The sequence below is a fragment of the Nyctereutes procyonoides genome, unplaced genomic scaffold (assembly GCF_905146905.1).
Source record: "Nyctereutes procyonoides isolate TBG_1078 unplaced genomic scaffold, NYPRO_anot_genome, whole genome shotgun sequence".
Classification (NCBI taxonomy): domain Eukaryota; kingdom Metazoa; phylum Chordata; class Mammalia; order Carnivora; family Canidae; genus Nyctereutes; species Nyctereutes procyonoides.
In genome coordinates this window covers 24,110,271-24,122,671 of record NW_026575140.1, presented here as the reverse complement: position 1 = coordinate 24,122,671, position 12,401 = coordinate 24,110,271, and the positions used below count along the sequence as shown (strand labels likewise).

General features: G+C 62.6%; 1 protein-coding gene across 5 annotated transcripts in view; it reads right to left on the bottom strand.

Moving 5' to 3' along the window:
* The window catches only part of ZNF469 (zinc finger protein 469), a 120,216-nt gene that overhangs the window by 13,817 nt on the left and 93,998 nt on the right, over nucleotides 1–12,401 (bottom strand). For 3 of the 5 annotated variants that reach the window (XM_055306721.1, XM_055306717.1, XM_055306718.1), the window contains exon 2: nucleotides 2,028–2,097. The gene's annotated coding sequence lies outside the window, so the exon portion shown is untranslated. The remainder of the gene's footprint in view (nucleotides 1–2,027; nucleotides 2,098–12,401) is intronic. The other 2 variants (XM_055306720.1, XM_055306719.1) reach the window with 1 other exon arrangement.

The following is a 12,401-nucleotide window of genomic DNA, read 5'->3' as shown; positions in this document are numbered from 1 at the left end:
CGACCCCCTCCTGGACTTTCCCAGCTGTGTGACCTGGGGGCAAGGCCCTCAGCTTCCTGGCCTCTGGAACGTGGGGGTCTCGGTGGAGTCCCCCGGCTGGTGCCACTGCAGATGACATTGGTCACTGTGCCCCAGATGCAGGACAGGCCCCTCAAAGAAGGGGTGCTGCTTGAGTGGTTTGCTTAGTTCTGTGTATGTGGATCCCGGGCCCCCGGGGGCAGGGAGTTGGCACCTTGGGCCTGCCGGGGTCTGGGATTTCACACACAGCGGCATTCATGGCTGGGAAAGGTCAGCTTCCACACCCTCAACCTTGCAGGGATGCCCCCACGGGGTCCTCTCTTAAGGTTCAATGGTTGATGGACTTCCAAGTGCTTCTCCTAGGCTTCCTAGGGCCCAGTGAGAGTCTGGGTCTGTTGGCCGCCCCCCACCCCACCCAGGCTGTGATACCACCCAGGAGCTGGGTTACCTGGGCATCCTTTGTGGGGTTTAAGGGGGAGCAGAAGCTTCTGGTCCCACAGCCCCACTTGCTCTCGGGGGCTCTGCAGCCACAGGGCATACTCTTCACTCTGAGCACCAGTGTCCCCAAGCTCTGCTCTGAAGACTCCCTCTGGGGCGCTGGGGGGTAGAAGGGCCATCCCAGCCTGTCCCAGCCTGTTCCTCGGCCAGCAGGCTTGGCCACACGGCTCCATGTGGTCACTAGATGTGAGCAGCAGTGACTCATGCTACTGCTGAGCAGACTCCCTCCTGCTGCCTTTGTGAAGCCTGAGCTCACCAACTGTGGCTGGGGTGCTTGGCCATTTTGTGGGATCAAAGGAAGCTTCCTGGAGGAGGTGGCATTGGCTCTGCTGGTGCAGATGGCCAGCCTTAGGGTACCAGGATGGAGAGGGCACCCAGGAATTGGGACTGTGGGCATAGGCAGGTACAGGGCAGCTTGGGGACACTTAGGAAGGGTCCTGCGTCCTGGGAAGCGACCAAGGGAGCTGGATCGGCCCCTGTAGGATGTGAAGTGGGGCCACATGTGACAGTGTGGCCCCTGGAGGATGTGAAGTGGGGCCCACAGTGAGCAGCCAGTGAACTCAATGGGCAAGTGTGTGGCACCGTCTCTGTGCATTCTGACCCCAGCCAGGGCATCTCTTGAGGTACCCCCACCAACTGCCATCGACGGCAGGGACACCTCACAGCCAGAGCGTGTCCCCATTTTTAGGGTGGCTGTCCAGAACCCCCAGGGGCTGGTGTCTGCCTTCATTAGGAGTGGAGAAGGGCTCTGGCCTGTGGGACCTCCCCTCCTGAGCCCCCAGACAGTCCAAGGGGGCAGGACTCAGGCTGATCCAGCACCAGCCCCAGGCCCAGGGCTTCCAGGGTGAAAGGCCTTGAGGCCCATGGGATCAGGTGTGTGGATGGGTGAGTGAGCGCCTCTGACCTCATGGGGCCTTCCTCACAGCCCTGAGCCCACCAGCCCCTGGGACACTGGTGTGGCTTCCAGAGGGTGGCAGGTGAGGTTGGAGGAGCGATAGCATGAAGGCCCTGCAGACCCAGGCCCCAAGCTGTGTCCACAGGGCAGGGTGAGTGGGTGGTGAGGGGCTCACAGGGTCAGCAGCCCCTGCTCAGATCCCCCGCCCCATGATGGCATGCCATCCAGCCTCCCTTAGCCTTGGTCTCTCCCTCTGTGACCTGGTAATACCAGAACCTTTTCAGAGGGTCATGGCAGGGGGTGAGATAAGCCAATGCCTCCTCCTGAGACATCTAACAGAAAGCGTTTGGGAACCGACATATTTTCCTGATTAAAACCCTAACTGTTCCATCGCTGGCACAGGTAGATGCTGTGGAGATGTTGCAGAGGGAGGGGCCTGGCTGCTGATGCCCTGCTGCCCACACCCCCTCCCGGGCTCAGGGCTGTGGTTTGGAGCCCTGTGGCCACCCCCGACAGCAGAATTTGGGGGAAGGTCTCTCGGGGAGGTAGGGTGGGGAGATGGAGGGAGCTGGCCAGGTGCAGGCCTGACAGCGTCCAGCTGTCCTCAGCTACATACCTGGGGAGTCAGGCCCTCAGCTGGGAGGCTGCGCAGGTCAGTTTCCTGAGGAATGAGGATTTCTTGGCTGCTGAGAGAACGAAAAGTGTGTCAGAATCCATGTGGTGCGTGGCTGGGGTAGAGAGGCCCAGAGGAGCTGGCTGGAGGGAGTGGCTCCAAGTAGGGTCCCCCCCCAACCCCACCCATGCGTGCAGAGCCAGCAGGGCTGCCAGGGGGGCTGCGGGGAGATGGGTGAGCTTGAGAGGCTGAGCCTGGGGGTCCCTGCAGGGCTGGGGTCAGCTGCCTGCATTTCCCCAGCTCTGGTGATTACTTTATATCTCCTTCTGTTAGGAAATGTGTGCAGAGAGGATACATCCGTGTGGTTCCCAACCCCGAGATGATGCTCAAAGGTCTGCAGAGAGAAGCTTCATGCCGGGCCCGGGCCCCGGGCGCCCTCTGCCTCGTGTCCTGCTGAGTCAGCACTGGGGGCAGGTGCGTGTGTTCCCTTCCAGAGCGTCCTGATGTAAATACCAGCAAATATGAGTAATGTTCACATTTCCCCCCTTTCTTCAACCAATGATGGTCTGCCACACTCAGCGTCCCCTTCCTTCCTATTTACCCTTGACAACGTATTTTGGACACAATTGCACGGGACTCCCCAAGGAGCCTGCTGCGTATGCGTCTGCCTGCTACTCTCTCCACCCACACGCAGCTACGGGATATTCCGCAGGATGAACAGACAATGCCTGTGGCGCCCCCGCCCCCCCACGGCTCCCGCAAACAGCAGGGTGACAAAGAGCCTGCAGGTGATAACATTGAAAAAGAGATGGCGGTCAAAGGGTGGGGAGATCTGGAGAGAGCCTGGCAAAGCAGCCCCGTGGAGGCTACAAAATACAGCCACAAATTCTCTGCTTTTCCCTCCCATTCAACGTTGTCTGGACTCGGTGCTCGCTAATGTTCAGAATAGGGGGCAATCGAGGGTGTCCAGCTTTAGAAATCAGGTCATACGAGGCCCTGGGGCTTCCATCCTGCTTGCGGTCAGCAGCCCACTGGAGGTCCACTGGCAGCCACATTGCAGGACACTGAGCGCACGAGGCCTCCTGCCTGCAGCTGTGTGAGCAGCCACGGGGGGACGTGGCTCCCTAGCCCCACTCGGGCCTCCGGATGAGCCGGCTGCCCCAACCTGCCAGCATAACCTCCAGGGAGGCCTTGTGCCAGCCCGCCCCGCTGTGCCTCTTCTGGATTTCCAACCTTTGAAACTGAGAGAGCAGATGGTTGTTGCTTCCCACTGCCATTTGTCACACAGCAACGGCAGCTCATCTGCCTGCCTACACGACTCAGATTCCTCCTGTGATCCCAGGCTCTGATCTGAGTCCTGCACCCGAGCAGGAAGTGTGCCTGGCCCCAGAGCTGTCAGGCTGGCCCAATGCAGGGCCATCATGACACCTTTCCGTGCGGCCACACATTTGTTCAGACATCTTTATATTTGTGCCGGATGCCATGTGAGGTGGTTCCTGTGTCTCCCTCTTGGAGTCTGTTGGGCAGTCAGACAACTACAGAAGGTGGCACGGTTTGTCTGTCACAGCACATAGTGGAGCGTGGTGACAAGAAGCAGGCCCACTGGAGACCGTGCTCTGCACTGTGGGCCCCGTCCCAGCGACCCCTTCCCCTCTGGGGGTGCTGAGCCCATGGGCAGAGCTGAGCCACCCAGCACCCTCTTTACTTGGCCCCAGGACAGGGGCCAGACATTCTGCCTGGAGGAGCCAAGGGCGCTCTATGCCCACGGCACCCATGGGGCTTAGGCTGTGGGCTGGGCGGGGCAGTGTGCATGCCCAGGGTCTCGGTTTCCCGCCCCTGCCCTGGGCTCTTGGCAAGGCCCCTCGGTGTGCATTGGTGTGGGTTTCAGTGGGCTTGGGCCCCTTTGAAGTCAGGAGATCCAATCTCTCACATGCAGTCTGCCCCAGGGAACCCCCAGGAGTGCGGGCACCTCCTTTTCCCTCAGAAACACTACCCGGCCCCTTGCCTGGGTAACTCAAGACCATGGTCGTGCCAGCTGGCCCTGGCCAGGGTGTGGGGCAGTGGCTCCTGGTTAGAGGTGGTCCTGCCATAGGCCTGGATCCTTACCCTCCCGGGACCCCCCCCCCCATGACCCCTCGAGCCCTTGCAGGGTATCTGGCTTCTGCTCCTGCTCCTCCTCATTCTATTTGCCCTATTTTATCCTGGCTCCTCTATCCACCGAGAGCTCTCCTGTCCCTTCCTCCTCTGGCCGTTCCTCCTGAGACCCCCATCCGCCCCCCAGGATGCCTTCTTCCCTTCTTTCCCATCCACTTCCAGGGAGATTGTGCGCGATGGGGTCAGTGGGGCCAGCCCACCATCCCTCACCTGTAAACTAGGGACCGTCAGAGTCCTGGCGTCAGGGGGTGGTGGACATCCCATCTTCCATGCAGACCAGTACATAGGAGGCACCTGCGAACGTCTGCACTCCGTGGTCCTCTCCCGTCCACCTCTTCCCAGAAGCCCTCCTGGTTGGAAGTGTATCCACCCGTGAGATACTGGTTAGCCCGCAGTTACTGGCGATCTCCTCAGCTGTCAGAGCTATCTGTCCTCCTGTCCCCTCATTCTGGCTGTCAGGTACAGTGTGGTGGTCTCAGAGGGGGGTACTTTGGGAGGGGTAGACTGTGCCCAGGGGTGAGCCCCTTCCTGGGTACTCTGTGCACCCCAGCCCGCCCTCACCTGGAGTTCCAGAACCGTCAGCCAGTGGTAGGATGAGCTGGGGGGTGGGGTCAGGCAGGTCGGGACATGCATACAAGGCCGCCAACACAGGTTCCTGTGCCAGCCCTCTGCACGGCGCCCTCAGCCCCCGAGACCCCATACTGGTGCTTTGTGCGCCTTTCCCCACGTGGTCTCCAGGCCGCCCTGAGAGGCCTGTGCTATCCCGTATCCTCCCCTCACAGATGACAGACGGGAAACAGGCCCCTCGCTCGGTGGGGCAGCCAAGGGAGGCACAGGCAGGTGCGGGGGTGCTGGGGGCTGGGACAGAACACGTGGCAGCAGCTGCCGTGATGCGGCAAAAGGTGGGAGCAGGTCCAGTGAGGGCACGGGGCCCGACAGGCAGTGCAGAGCCTCTCAAGCACATCGTCAGGGACTGGGGCTCCCCTTATCCACCCCCATCACCCCCACACCACAGGCAGGGAGGCACCTGCCCGCTGGTCCCTGCTCTGCCTCTGCCCCAGCCCCTGGCCCTGCTGCCCGCCTGCCCGAGTACGCCCCACTCTTGGCTTGTGGCTGCTCCCCGGGGTACAGGGCAGTGGACAGGCAGGCAGGGACCCTGCTGCCGGCTCTGTAGGGTGTGGCCTGTGGCTCCAGGTCCTCCACGAGCAGCAGGGCCACCCCACCCGCCCCCAGGCCCAGGCCCTGCCCGCAGAGGCCACACCACCAGTGCCCACGCCGGTCCCAGCCCCTGTCCCGGGCGGCCGAGCAGCCGGGCGCGCCCCGAGTGCTGGGGGACCAAGCGCAGTGGTCTGAGCCATGCCGGGGCTGCCCGTCACCAGCCGGGGCTCCAGGCGCTACGGCGTGGCTCCCGTGACATTCCTTCCACAAATACTCTCCTTTCCTTTTCCTTCAAACGCCGCCGCTTTGCTTAAAAACTATCTGTTACCCGAGCGCTCAGATAAACCCGTGCAGGTGGAATTATATCTATGATACGGCCCGAGGGTACGCTTAAGAATACAGTGCAAATTATCGGCTGCATTTATCTTAATTACTTTGGGGAAAGTGGACGCAGGCGTTGCAAGGGGCCGGGAAGCGTGTTTGTCCGCCTTATCGGGGTGCATATTTGAGATCCTTTAACAAGAGGGAGATAAGAGCAGCACATGGGGAGAAGATGAAGTCTTCGAAAATGACAGGGAGGGGACGGGTGGGGTGGCAGGGACCCTTGCTGTGGGACGGAGCTGTCACCCACCCTGTGGCACAGATAGGCCCCTGGTCCTGGCCTTTTGTTCCGCCAAGAATACTCCTGGCAGCAGCTGTTCAGCTCCCCGACTTTAGGTGTCCGCTGGTCAGACGAACCCTGGCCCCTCCCAGACAGCACGCCCCCTCCTCTGGGCAGGGCAGCACACCTGGCCCCCCGGGGAAGTGGGAGCCCTGGGGTCCCAGGCAGGGACTGGCAGGGTCTGACCAGCCTGTGATGGGGTTGTGCTGGCTGGGGCGGTCCCTGATGGATGCCCGCGCTGACGGGTGCCCTCTAAAACCCCAGGCACCAGCAGTCCCAGGTGGTAGGAGCCTGGATGTCTCTCTAGGGACCTCTGAGCCCTCACCTGCAGGATGGGAGTGACCACACCATCCCCTACAGGTGGGGAGGGAAGGGCCACAGAGGGAGGCTGGGGAATTGAAAGTCTTCTGGAGGGCAGCCTGCTGGGGACCCAGGCGCCAGGGGCTGTAGGGAATCCTGTGCCTTTGTGTCTAAGCTCCTGGTTCAGGTGCCACATGGCTGAGAGATCTGCACATCCACCACACTGCCCTGCTCTTGCTGCCCTGCTGCCCTCTGCTCTCACCCCACCCCCTCCCTGGCACCTGCTCGCGCTCTGCCACTCTCCACATCACTGCACACCAGGCCAGCTCCCGCCTCCCGCACTGGTCATTTCCTTCCCAGGATGTGTCTCCTTTCCCTCTTCTCCTGGTGTAGCTCCAACGCCACCTCCTCCAGGAAATCCTCCCTGACCATGGAGTTAGCCCGGCCACTGCCCGAGGTCACTCTCTGGCCCTCCGAGGCGTACTGCTACACTGCCCCAACCTCCACTGCAGGCAGCATGAGGTCTAGGCCCCACTCTCAGGGTCCAGCAGAGGCTGCAGAGGGCCTGGGTCTGTCTAGTCCTTGCAGTCCTCAGGCTGTCTGTCTGTGAGATGGGTCAGATCCCCCTCTCAGCACACCCCCACCCCACATACGTGCACACCTCTACCTATGCATTCACCCGGGTTCCCATGGGCCCTCCACAAGGCTGTGGGGGGGCCTCACGCTCTCAGGCCCTGGACCCCGTTCCTCTGGGAGGCACCAGCAGGCAGGAGGCGCTGCCCTAGGAGAGGTGGTGCTCTGGGCTCTCCACCTCTGCCCTGGCACCCGAGGGCAGGTACGTCTGGTGGCAAAGCCAACACTGGTTTTGGGAGCGCATCCTATATCCTACTTGTTAACACTGTACCTAGATCGACCTGGCATACTCTGGCTGGCCCCTGACCTATTCCTTGACCGGCTGAGAGGGACAGGGACCGTGGGGGTGGTGGCAGCCTTTTGGGGCGCTCCCTGCTGGGGCTGGGCACGCTGGGGTCACACTGGGATTCAGTGGCCCCAGGAAGCCACCAGCCATGCCAGGGGTGTATGGAACAAGTGCCTGCTGCCCCAAAGCTGAAAGACAGCTCCCCCAGGGCAGCGGGTCAGGATGTGGAGGCTGATGGATTGTTAGGACGCACTAACAGTTGAAAACTAAAGCCTAAAAAAAAAAAAAAAGAAAGAAAGAAAACTAAAGCCTAGTGAGCAGCTTGGCCTTGTGATTCTATGATTCTAGAATGAGGACCTGTGGGGGCACCTGGTTTACTGTGCTCCCCTCATAGACGGGGAGCTGCTGCTCAGAGAGGGTGCTGGCTTGCTCGAGGCCACACAGCGGCCAGGCCTGGGCTCCTGGCAGGGGTAACATTCCAGTGAAGCTGGAAGCAGCTGTTGGCAGGAGTGGGGGCTGGGGTGGGGTCCCTGCTCCTGGCCCCCCAGAGGAGGGAAGACACACTGGGTGCTGAGCCGCTGGTCTGGAGAAGGACTGGCACCAGCCAGGCCTGCCCCCCATGTGGGGGCTGCCAGCCTGATGGACACTGTCCCTGCCAGCCAGGCAGGGAACAGCGGCCAAAAGGCAGAGGAGGAAGCTGGGAGGTACCTGGAGCCCTCAGTCCCCACCACGGTTGCAGGCCTGAAGTCCCCCTGCACTCTGTGGGAGCGGACATCCCCTCCTGGAGACCTGGTAGCTGTCCTTCCCCACGACCCACATCAGGGCCCCAGCATGGGGGGGGGCAGGAAGCTCAGTGCCCCCCTCCCCCAGCTGGCCTTGGCCCCCCAGGAAGGCCTCTAGGGTACAGGGTGTTCAAAGTTTCCCAAGGCTCTGATTATGGGGGAAAGATAGATGGTCATCGTCCCTTCTTGCAGACAACTCAGCCCGCAACTGTTGGTGATAAAAGTCCATTGTTAGCTCTCACTTTCCTGGGGGCTTTAGGGCACAAGCGGTCCCCAGACTTTGTGGCCAGTGGTGGGCAGAGGACCTGGAAGGACAGTCTGGGGGTCACCCAGACCCTCTGGGCCTCGGGAAACTTGCAGGCTATCACCTGCTCTGTGTGACCCTGACTGTGGCATAGGGAGAAGCCCTGTGGGCACGGAAGTCAGGTCCCGGTTAGAGAGAGACCCCGGAGCTGGGCGCTGACCCTGGAATGGGTAGGCCCCGGCACGGGGGAGCTGGCTGGCCTGGGCCTGGCTCCTGCTACCCCGGGCCGGGGGTCTGTCCTCCCTGCTTCCAGCCAGTGGGGCTGCCCTCGAGGGCCAGGTTCACAGACAAAGAAGCTGAGGCTGAGGGAGGGTCGTGAGCTGGCAGACGGCTGCGGGATTCCCACCAGCACCCCGACACCCCCAGGGAAGGCCGGGAGACCTCAGACGTTTGTGGACAGAGGGATCCGGTGCTGAGTGAGGCCTCCACAGGAGTCCTTCTCCCCTCGGTGCTGGGGACGTGGGGACAGCGGGGTTTAATGAGCTGTCTCCTGAGTGATGTGATGAATGAGCTTCCCTGGAGGCCCGGTGGCTGCGTTAATTACTCCCGTCAGGTTCAGGATCCTATCAACCTCCTTTTTCAATTAAAAGTGATTATAATTTCACTTTCCAAAGAGGAAAGGATTAGCAGCATGCTGGTGGGCAGCTGGGTTGGGGAGGGGCCCTGAGCGCTCAGGGCCTGCTGAGTCGGGGTAACTCGCCTCCACAGCTGGGACCCATTGGGGGGATGCAGGCCCTAAGTGGGTGCAGACTGTGGGCTAGGGGAGGCATTCGCAGGCAACCCACCCAGTGAGGTGCCAGTTGCACCCTGGGCCCCTCGGCCATAGCTGTGGGAAATAGGCACTGAACCCCAGTTTACAGGAGCTGAAACTGAGGCTCAGAGTATAGGGGGTGGGCTCAAGGTCATGGGGGCCACGTGGGGGGCCGGGGCTTGTGACACTTTCGAGCTCCATCCACCATCTTGTGGCCTCTTGCTGCCCGCTGGGACAAGCTGGGTCTGTGTTCGCAGATGGAGCTGAACAGTTGGAATTCCTGCTGGAAGAGGGTCCTGGCGGGGAGGCCAGGAGGATCCCTGGGGGGAAGCCAGAAGGGTCCCTGGGAGGAGGTTGGGAGGGTCTTGGGGAGGCCAGGAGGGTCCTGGGGGAGAAGCCAGAAGGGTCCCTGGGGGGAGGCTGGGAGGGTCCCTGGGTGGAGGCCAGGAGGTCTTGGGGAGGAGGCCAGGTGGGTCCCTGGGAGGAGGCCAGGAGGCCTGGGGGAGGGCAGGAGGGTCTGGTTCCTCCATTCTCCCTGTTGCTCAGATGAGAGACATGAGCCCTGACAGGAAAAGTGACCCTTTCAAGGCTGCACCTGGGGTGGGGGCCTCCTTGTCACAGCTCAGGGCAGTCACCTTCCTGCTTCTGTTCTCGGGGAGGCTCCCTGGGGTCCAGGACCAGATGCCCTGCTGTCCTCCTCATGAGGTCTTGGCCAGGCTCTGGGCAGCCCCAGTCGGGTGGCCTGGCCACACTGTTCTCGGGCCCATCTCATCTAGCTGACCACTGCCCTCTGAGTGGTGTTCCCAAGGGTGCCTTTCCTGCGGGCAGGTGACTCTCCCACTGGGGGTGCTGAGCTGTGTGCTCGGTGAGCCTCTGGCCCTGATGAGCCCTGGGGGTGCCCTACTCCATGGGCCTCGCTCTGGATCCTCCCACCTGCCACAGAGCCTTTGCCCGTCACCATCCTTTTCCTGAAGCTGCCATCTGGACGCCTTTCCAGTCCCGGCTCTCATAGCCCCACAGCCTCCCTGGACTTCTGAGGACCCACGACTTGCCTCGTGCTCTCCCCTGCCAGCCGTCCACTGGGCCAGGCCGTGTCCACCCTTTGCCCATACTCTTGCCTGATGTGCAGCAGATGCTCACGTGTAAGGGCAACACTCAGTGTTTCTCCGAGGAAAGCCTGTGGGTAATGGGAGCTCTGGGGGCCACAGACCCAGAGGCTCCTGTGGGCGGCGACTGCTGGGCCTCGACACAAGAGCCTTCTGCCCTCCTGGGGACATGCGGGCTCTCCCCCTCCCGAGGGGGTGATAAACCCCAGGGGCCAGCCTGAGGGCCCTGCAGCTCTGCCTGCCCCCCAGGGGGCCCCCAACTCCTGACACCAAGGGGCCCAGAATTTCTCCAGCCACAACCTCCAGGGGGGTTTCAAGGACCCTGGGAGCAGCTCGCCTCCCCCAGCCACCCTGGCCTCTCAATGCTTCCCCCGACAGTGCCCATCACCTGCCCTCCTAGCAAACAAGGCAGAGTGGGGGCCCCCAGGACTGGGCTCCCTCCCCACTGTCCCCAGAGCCCCTCAAGGGCCTGTGATCCTGCAAGCACTCCGTGTGGACCCGAGCAGTGGGGTCTTCTGCGGCTCCTGCGACCCTCTGCCCCCAGCTGTGTTGGCACTGCCACTGTCTCCCCTTTCACAGAGGATGGAACAGAGGCCAAGGCCACAGAGCCCATGCCTGCCACGACCTCGCCTCCGGCTCTCCTGGTCCCCTGCCGTCACAGCACCCCCCAGCTTGTGCAGAGGGGACACCGAGGCCCAGCATGCTGTGCAGTGAGCTTAGGCCCCGGGGACGGGTACTCAGGGGTGCCTTCCCTCCCCGGCCAGCGCAGGGCCTCCGCACAGCCCGGTGAGCTCTCCTTTCATAGAAAGTCAGCAGACATGTCCTCTGCGGCACAGGAGGGCCACCAGGTCTCGTGGCCGCAGCCTCCTGAAAGTTGCCCTGTCTGGGCTTTAATTTACCAGCTCTTTATGTGCTCTGCTCCGCCTGCCAGGGGCAGAGGCCAGAAGCCGCCTGCCCCGCCAAAGCCACTGGACAGTGGTGCCCTGGGTGGGGGTGGCGCCAGGGGCGGAAGAGGCCCGGGGGCCCACCTGGTCCTGCCCACGGCCTCCCCCCGCACCCCCAGGCATGCTGGTTCGGCCCCGGCCCTGCCGGCTCAGCCATTCATCCTGGGGCCCGAGCTCCTCTGTTCTGCACGTGCCTCAGGGTCCCCGGGGCCTGGACAGGGCTGAGATCACATGCTTCTTCCAGGAGGGCCCTGGGGCCACCCCGTTGGCACCCGCTGCACACGCAGGGTCACGGCTGCACTGGCCCCAGGCCCGCGGCTCCCCAAGTCCCTCGGCCGTGCACCCCATGATCTGGCCCAGCCGCAGGCCCTCTGGAGCCCCAGGAAAGGCCAGAAGCCCAGCTGTTAGGGCGCTATCTGCTCATTTTCAACCTTCGACTACAAACTCGCATAAAACTAACTACTGGGCGGGCTGAAGCCGCGGGAGCCGGGGTGGGCCTGGGCGGGTCTCCCGTGCCCTCTCTGCGGTCGGGCGGTGCGCAATCCAGGCTGTGCCCACCCACAGACGCCCTCACCCGCTGGCCCCGTGGTTCCTCCCTCACTAGCTCCGGGAATCTCAACCACGAGCCTCTGTCCGGCACTGGGACGTGACTGCGGATGGGGACACAGATGTCACCCCACCCGGCTGACACCCCTGGGGGCCCCAGGTAGGGTAGTCAGGTCCTCAGAACACAGGTCTCTTCACCTCACAGCTAACAAAAGACAGGCTGTACCCTGGAAAGTTCTTAGGATTTCCAGAAGCCCCATGGAGTGGGAAATCCTTCCTCAAAAAGAAGCTGGTGTGTCCCCCGCAGGAGTCGGGAAGCCCACACCCACATCACACAGCTGTGGGCAGCGGACCCAGAGGGTGCACTCAGGGCTCGGGCCACAGGGGCTGCACAGATAGGAGGTGGGCCGAGTGGTGGGGGCCTCAGGCAGGAGCCAGGTCGGTTCCCTGGGGAGGCTAGGGGTGGGCTGGCCCCTCCCTGGGCTGTGGTTGCAAGGGTGGCGGGCTAAAGCCTGTGGCCTCTTGCCCTCACCCCGACCACCAACAACCAGCATGTGGACCCTGCTCCTCCCCTGCCCCGCCATCTGCTGCCCCGCCTGGTGAGGACTGAGTCCCTCCCTGGGGCAGAAGGGGTCTCACTGGGTCCCCAGGACACTGAAAGGGGGGAGGGGGTTCGAGGACCATGCTGTGGCCTGTTCAGCCATGTGGCAGGAACAGAGCCCTTAGGTGGGGGCTCCATCTGCATCCTGCAA